Source organism: Camelus bactrianus, chromosome 20 (assembly GCF_048773025.1).
Source record: "Camelus bactrianus isolate YW-2024 breed Bactrian camel chromosome 20, ASM4877302v1, whole genome shotgun sequence".
NCBI classification, from domain to species: Eukaryota; Metazoa; Chordata; class Mammalia; order Artiodactyla; family Camelidae; genus Camelus; species Camelus bactrianus.
Window position 1 is genome coordinate 10,977,663 of NC_133558.1, and position 8,188 is coordinate 10,985,850.

Consider the following 8,188-nt stretch of genomic DNA (forward strand, 5'->3'; position numbering starts at 1 on the left):
CAAACCGGTTTAGCCTCGGCGTTCCGGAACCCAGACCACCAAGCCGCGAGAATTATCTTTGCGTGCAACTCAGGAAAGTTTTCAGGGTTCCCCCCGCCCCATCTGCACGTGCACCCTCACCTTTCCTGTCTGTGAAAGCTGGTTGACCTCCCTGGACTCCTTTCTCTTTCTGCAGGTCCGGAAATCTTGGGACCTGGGTGTGGAACTACCCAGCTCTAGCCTGGGTAGACGACCCGCGCTCTCCTCTCGCCACTAATTCGGGATCATTATTTTAATCGGAAATGAGGTAACCAGTGTAGGAGATAGAGAAAGCAAACCGAGCATCAAATGGCAGTTCTGGTGAATCCGCTCTGAAGAACTTACTCCGGACTCAATTTTTAAGTGCGGTTCTCCACGCCTCTCCACCCGGCCCCTCCGCAGGTACCACCGCCAGGCGTTAGCTGGAAGGGAAGGAATTTTGAATGGGTGGTACCTGGCCAACAGGTGTGGCACTTGGAGGAAGAGAAGGCACATCCATGCTAAAGGGAGCTCAGTGCGGCGTTCTCCGGGCAGCAGATCATTCTGGAAGACCGGTAGGTGTCGGGGCAGCATTTGACCTCTTTCAGGTGCTTAGAACCAAGTGTCTAGAAACATGATCCCTCCACATAAGTTTCTCTCTGGAAGCCTCTGCTATTGAATGTAAGCTGTATGTGAGAAACCTTTTGGCTTGAATTTACTTATGACCTAATGGTTAGTCACCAACTGAGGCAGAATACAGAATTACTAAGAGAAATGTGTCGGCTCTTTTAACAACTGTATCGTACAGCCAAGGTCCTGCAGAAATAAAAATAAGCATCCTATAACTAGGAAGGTGTAGAGCCCCGGAAATAACTTTTTCTCACATTTTGAAATACCATGCACATATACATTGCTATTTTTAAAGAACTACTACTACTGTTTACTCGTTTCTACAACTTTTTTTTTTTTTCATTTAAAAATCAATGATGGTTACGGTTTAAACCCCGGGTTGGTCTAAAGTGACATTGTTGGTCTCATTACAGCCTCTAGTGGACAGTTAAAATCAGTTTCCTGAAAAGGCTCTGCCTGGTTTTGTGTTCCTTGACAAGCATTATCAAGGTGAAGGTTAATATCTCAGAACATAGCCGGGTAATATCTCTTCCTCCAACTTGGCAGAGCCGGTTTCTGAAAGGAGCAGAAACTGTTGGCTCTGCACGGAGAAGACGTATGCTTTGTGAGGCAGGTATTATTATTACTGGCCTGTGAATAAACAGAGAACTTCTGCTCTTCATTTCAGTTTCAGACAGCTTTCATAAAAAAATAAATTCATCTAAAATATTTTTATAACAGAAAATATTGGTTGCCATGTTTTTGGCTTAACTTAGATGTTTTCGTTCCAACTCCTAATCTGCAGACTGTCCAACGCACCTCCACTCTATTTTTAGACATCTTACATTTAGAGAATTTCGGGTAAAAAAAAATTAAAAAGAGCTAATATTTTAATTATTACACTGACACAAGCAGTTAATTTATTTTAACAACCTTAGACAAATTAAAACACATAATTCAGATTAGAGTTAGTCAATTAATTTAAATGCTCCCTCAAGGAAACTAAATATGTTTATTACCCAAACAGTAAGAACAATTAATAAGAACTGCGTCATTTACTTACTTAGCCATTAAGATTAAAGCCATAAACTGCCATTAAAATCTGTAACTATTTCTTCCTGCAAGGTCCAACATAAACATCATACCCACGATACAGTTTTCATTACCTTTAGTACCAAAATGTTTTCTTTTCAGATGGCAAAATATTAAATGTACAATCACAAATAACTGGCGCTGATTCTGTAAAAAAACAATACTTTCTCATGCAAATAAAAACTCAATGAAAGAAGAACGGGGCTTTCAAGAAGCCAGTAAGCAAATCTGTAGTACGATAGTCCTGTTCATAAATCTGATACTATATTCGTACAAGTATAAATCAAACATTGAAATTAAAGGAAACTGAGAAATGAGGCCTATGGAACGTTCCTGCCAATCTACGTTCTGCATTGCTTAAACATCACAGAGAATCATTTTCATCTCTTGTGTCTATTTCACTGTTTTGGTAATATCTACTTTTGAAGGTTTAAAATGACCTATCAAATATCTTTTATGTCATATATTTACATATCACATCTTGCTTCTGAAAGCATAGTCTTCAGAGCGGCACCAGCAGCATCTGGAAGCTTTCTAGACATTCAGTGTGAGAGAGTTCCACCCCAGACCTATTGAATCAGAATGTGTCTTTTATCAGCCCCCCAGTGATTCCTGAGCGCATTGTCGTGTGAAGCACACTGTCTGTACTACAGGGCTCTGTCTAGATGAATTTGGCCACAGATGCAGAACTTAATTCTTCTATTTATTCTTTTTTAATTCCCTTCCCCTTTTTGCACTTTTTAATGAAAAATGACTACATTTTATGCTTTAGTCCAACAGTACGGCATTCCAGAAGGGCCCTGATTTATGCACAAATCTGCATCATCATTGCCAAGAGAACACTCGGTAAGGAATGTGCCAGGGTCTTGAACATGAAGGTTTTCTTCACGGCAGCAGAGGGAGCACAAGAGTGCTTAATAAAGCAAGCGTGTAGGCCCTCCACATCGGAAGGGATTTTTCGTTGCAGTAGATGTCTTCATTGGAAGTAGCCTCATATAGAGTACAAAAGAAAAACAGGCGAACACAGACAGCTTACCAGCTGGTAAAAACTAGATGATTGAACTGATTGGAAATGAAATAGACTATACATATTCTTAGTTAGCGAATCAGCTTGAATTCTTAAAAGAAAGTGGACCTAAGCAGCCACATTTGGAAAAAGATGCCCTCACTTTTCTCCAGTTCAAAATAAAGACAGCACAATGCAGAGTGAGGCAACCTCTAAGAGTCACCCCTGTTTCTCTAAAAACTTTGGGGTCAGTTAACCCAACACTACATCAGAGAAGTTTGTTTCATTTGGAGTCATGTATGTTGGTGAAAGGAGATGTATTTCTCACCAAGTTCACTTTCACAGGAATTTGGGGGGGTTTATCGTTCATGTTTGCAGTGGGGATGATTTAGGTTTCAATTATATCTATGTAACTTTTCATACAGCCCTTCCATATTGCATCTTCAAATGCTCCTGTGAGGTGGTTAAGACATGGCATTCAAGCTCAGCCTCAAAAAAGTTTTCAAACTGGCTCGTGCCTTCATAGCACTGGGTCACTCCGTTGTAACAGTAATCCATGAAGATGATCAGAAATGAGGGAAATCACAGAGGTTTAAGATTGGCAGCACGTTCTTTACTGTTGTAAAGGTTTTTCCAAATTATTAGTGAATATTTAATAAGTGAGTATTTAAATAAGAGACTGAGGAATAGAGATGGTCTTCATTCTCAAGCTACTTTTTAAATGTGTTTATCATTGTGCAGCTACAAAAACTAGGCCCTGGGAATATAAAAATGAGTAAGACAATTATGTTTACAAGGAATTCACAGCAAAACAAATCTTATCTTTTGAAAATTGTCCATTTTTCCCATGATGAAACTTAAAGATTCTTAGTTGATAGATTCAGCACCTCTCAGAATCATGGTACTAATCAGACTTCTAAATACGAGAATCAAATACTAGAATCACTGAGAATTTGGGAGGTGGGAGGATAATTGTATAACTCTTCAGCAAAATTTATTTACAAGCTAATATTAATATTTCAAATCTGTAAAACAAAATGTACAGATACAACATGTATTTTATCTAAATGCCTTCCCCAACCCCCAAAAAATCACAAGTAAATTTAAGTGGTAAACATTTATTTATATCTTCTTAAAAAATGGTTAAAAAGAATTTCTTCCTACACGAAAGAAAGATTTACCAAATTTTGACCTGGAGCCATTTGTTATGGCTTTGTAATAAATCCCCGAAAGTTCAATTTTTAATGGAAACACTGACAGACCTTTAACCACAGTATTATAAGAAGGGTGCTATTCCACACATGTCATTTAAAAATCTGAGCAAATCACAGTGTGCTTCCAAAAGCAATATACTTTCCTTAGATTACACTCCCAAATAGAGCTGGAGAAACCAGAAAAGTAAAACAAACTAAAAACAAAAGTGAAAACCAGTCACACAATGGACTCTGAGGTCAGCTGGCCACACCCAAACTGAAGTCACTGGGCTCTTTTCATGGCACAGAGACTCTTAAAAGACATGCCCTTGAATCATCTTTCTTGACCCTCCACCAAACTGTAGCAGCATAGGCTTCTGGGTAATGATAATGACATCACCAATAGTCAAGAATTAAATTCAGATCATTGTATTTAAACATCCGCCAACAGTTTATGACTTTACAGTACACACACTAGGCAATTTTAAATAGAATTCTGTCTACAATTAACAACAAACACAAGTGCTTTAGTAGAGGTCTGCACTGTCCAGTATGACTGTTAAGCTCTTGAGATGTGGTTTGTTTTTTTTGAGATGTGTTTTAAGTGTAAAATATACTTGGGATTTTAAAGAACATACACACACACATATATGTACACATATGCACATATCTATACATATATATCAGTAATTTTTATATTGATTAAATGTTGAAACTATTCTGCATATATTAGGTTAAATAAAATACATTGTTAAAATTAATATACCTGTTTCTTTGTACTTCTTAGTGTGGCTACTATAAAATTTAAAATGGCATGAGTCCATTATATTTCTAATGGACAGCCCTGGATAAGGGGGCCCAGGAGGGGCAGGAATTAGTTCTAAGAACCCACAGCTGGAGATCTTAGAATCCTGGCGGGGCTCTCTGCAGCAGTGTAGTAGATAATCAGTTACTTTTCTACCTTCCTGAAGTTTCCCCCTTGCAGTGTGTAACATGGACCTTATCCCTGGTCAAAATGATCCCTGAGAGTAACCTATTGGTAAAGGCATAATCTCACTAGTAGATCTGGTATGTGCCAGCAAAACAAAAATTTGTTGGGATTATCTGTTAGACTAAAAATCTGTTAGACTCAGTCTTTGAGTGGCTGGGGTTCCTCAGGTACTCTGCTACCCTGGGAGGCTGATGGAAGACTTACATTCTATTTTTAAAAGCACAAGCATTCTGGAATTATAGCTGGTTTTGTGGTTTATGGCTGAATGGTTGGGGGTGATACCTTTTAATGACATATGGCTTTGGGCATGGATAATGAAAAGTATACAATTGCTGCTTAACTAGAAAATAAATCAAGGCCACCAAAAGGAAACCTTTTTTAAAAAAAAAAACTTTCTAATATACTTAGTACAGTAGGACACGTCAAAAGGAAATGAGATGTTTTTAACCACTATTATATGGTTTATTTTGCAAGCAAAACCTAGATATATTTTCATCAATGTAACTATGACCAAGATTGAACGTAATGCAATGACGTATGAAATAACAGAATTTATTTATGGTCTTAATCATCTATAGAACATAGCTCTTCTTACATGAAAAGAAAATGAACATTTTAAGGCTTAGAATGAGTGAGTTGAACTTTGCCTGGTATTTGGCTGGGAGCATTTGGAAATCTATTAAAAGCATTTCATTAACAACTTGGCATTTTGTTTCCTCAAAAGAAACACATTTTCCAAATTAAAGTCAAAGCCACCATTGTGTACACTAAGATACTGGCGGACGTGGGGTTGTACTGGTTAAAGCTTAGGGTGCCTTCAAACTAAGATCAGGGGGCAATCACAGGCTAAAAAAAATAAACATCAAATTGTTACGGAAGGAAGAAGCGAAGTTCTTTGTTATTCTAACTTCACGACATTAAAATACATAGCTATAAGCTCTCTCAAGGGTTACTTTATTTTTCTTGAGTCAGTATCGGTTAGAAAAAGCTAATCTAAAAGAGGGTCAGATTTGAAGACAATTATTTTATGAGGAATTTACCAAGTTTACCCCAAAGGGAAAGAGTTAGAGAAAATGCATTGGAAAACTTTGCTTTTTGACATAAATAGCTAGAGGAAACTGTCCGTGTCAGGATTTCAGCGGGGGTTGTCAGACAGTTTGATGTTTAGAGAACCCCTGTCTGTCAGGTCTCTGCAAAGTTTAAGTGCTGGGAGACTTTGGGGAGCTCTCAAGACTGATGACTGAAGGTCCGGATTTGCTTTGTGCTGTGGCACAGACATGAAACGATAGCTCCTGCCACAGAGGCTTTCTGACAGAGCAGAATAATAGCACTCCGACCTAAACTGTAAATTACAAACAATCCCTTTTTAAGTACAAAATGAATGCACAGAATGGAAGACCCTGTCAGCTAGGATGCGAGTAAATCAAGTAGAAGAAGACAAATTGTTCACTCACACCACTACAGCCAGATTTTTATCCTGCTAACCGTCCTGTCATGGGAGAGCTTTTCCTCTTTGTCAGATCAAAAGAGAAATTAACACTCCATTGTAATTCTAATATACCAGGCATCAGATGCACCTCCTCTGAAAGCCAATCGAGCCAATCGAGTTACACAAGGTGAGGTGTCCTGAACCCTCCCCCTACCTCTGGTCTCAAAGTTGTAGCCGAAATACCAATAGTAAGAACATGTGACCCCCATCACTCCAGCGCCAGCTGCTTCTGCAGTCAATTTCATAATGACTTCGCTCCGCCTCTCTGCTCAGCACTTCCTTCCCCCTCGCTCTCCTCTCTCCCCCACCCCCAGCAATGAATCATCGTGCATTTAAAGAGACTTCGATGACCCAGTGTGAACTTTACTGGCATCCTGTACATTCTTATGCCAAAAATGGGGAGCTGCTCTGTGACAGAAACCTCACCAGATCCCGATGCAGATCTCAGCGGCAGCAAGCTTGGGTGCTTATCTGGGAAGATCAGTGAGGAATTAATTTTTCTAGATCCTGGTGGTGATTCAGAATTGCCTATCTCAGTTCACGATCAGGTTTTTAAGAACCCAGTTCAGCTCTCTGTGCAGAAAGGAATATATCAGAGAAAAAAATGTTGGCAGATCTCCTTATGCAATCAGGGCAGAGGAATTTATACCACATCAGCCTTTTGATTTCTCCAGATCTGGCTGAGGATGGGGGTTTCCATATTTGTGCTTTGGCAAATGTGTCCAAGAGTGAACTCCTCCGTATAGACGCTCCTCGTGTTCTTCCACCGTCCTGGGTGCTTGCTTGTGTACTTATTAAAACCAGAAACATTTTTGCCCCTTTCATTTGTTTAGTACTGTTTCTGAGTAATACAGATTAAGTAGACGGTCTGGGCCTTGCTTTTCGAGACTTTTCACCCTATTTAAGGTGGGAAGGGGCGGATCCCTGAAATAACAGGGCGCTTTCGCGGGTACTTTCTGTCTACACGGAAAGCTCTTTGCGTGGCGATTCAATCCTCCTCCTTGGAGATCAGCTCAAGCACCAACACTTCTGTGAAGTCTTTCCTGATTAGCACAAGAGTTTGTGGCTCTGCCCAATGTGTGAGTCAGAGAAATGCTATTTTCTTATTCTTTTTATTTATACAATATATTTTTTTAAACTCTGACAGAAAAAAAAAAAATACCAGGGCCGTAAGCACAGATGGAAAGAGTATTCTAAGGGAGAGCGTCTCTTATCTAATATTTCCTGTTACTCCCAAACCCGTTTGATCTCCACATACCATTTCCCATGTAACTGTTTTCCCTTTTTATTGCTGCATTTATGTAGCTCCCTGCACTGGTCAGTCCTCCATGTAAGTTCCTGTTACCCTCTGTTGTGGGTTGAATGGTTTTCCCCTGAAAGATACATTGAAGTCTTAATCCCCAGTAAAGTGAGTATGACTATTTGGAAATAGGGTCTTTGCAGATGTAATTAGTTAAGATGAGGCCTTACTGGATAAGGGTAGACCTTAAGTCCAATATGCCTGAGGTTCTCATAAGAGGAGACTCAGGAGACATGGGGAATGGGAAGAAGGCCATGTGAAGACAGAGGCAGAGATGGGAGTTATGCTGCCATAAGCCAAGGAAAGCCAAGAATGGTCAGAACCACCAGGAGCTAGAAGAGGCAAGGAAGAACCTAAATGGCCATCAACAAATAACTGGATAAAGAAGATGTGGTATACATATGCACCAGAATACTACTCAGCCATAATAAATAATAAAATAATGCCATTTGCAGCAACATGGATGGACCTAGAGATGATCATACCAAGTGAAGTAAGTCAGACAGGGGAA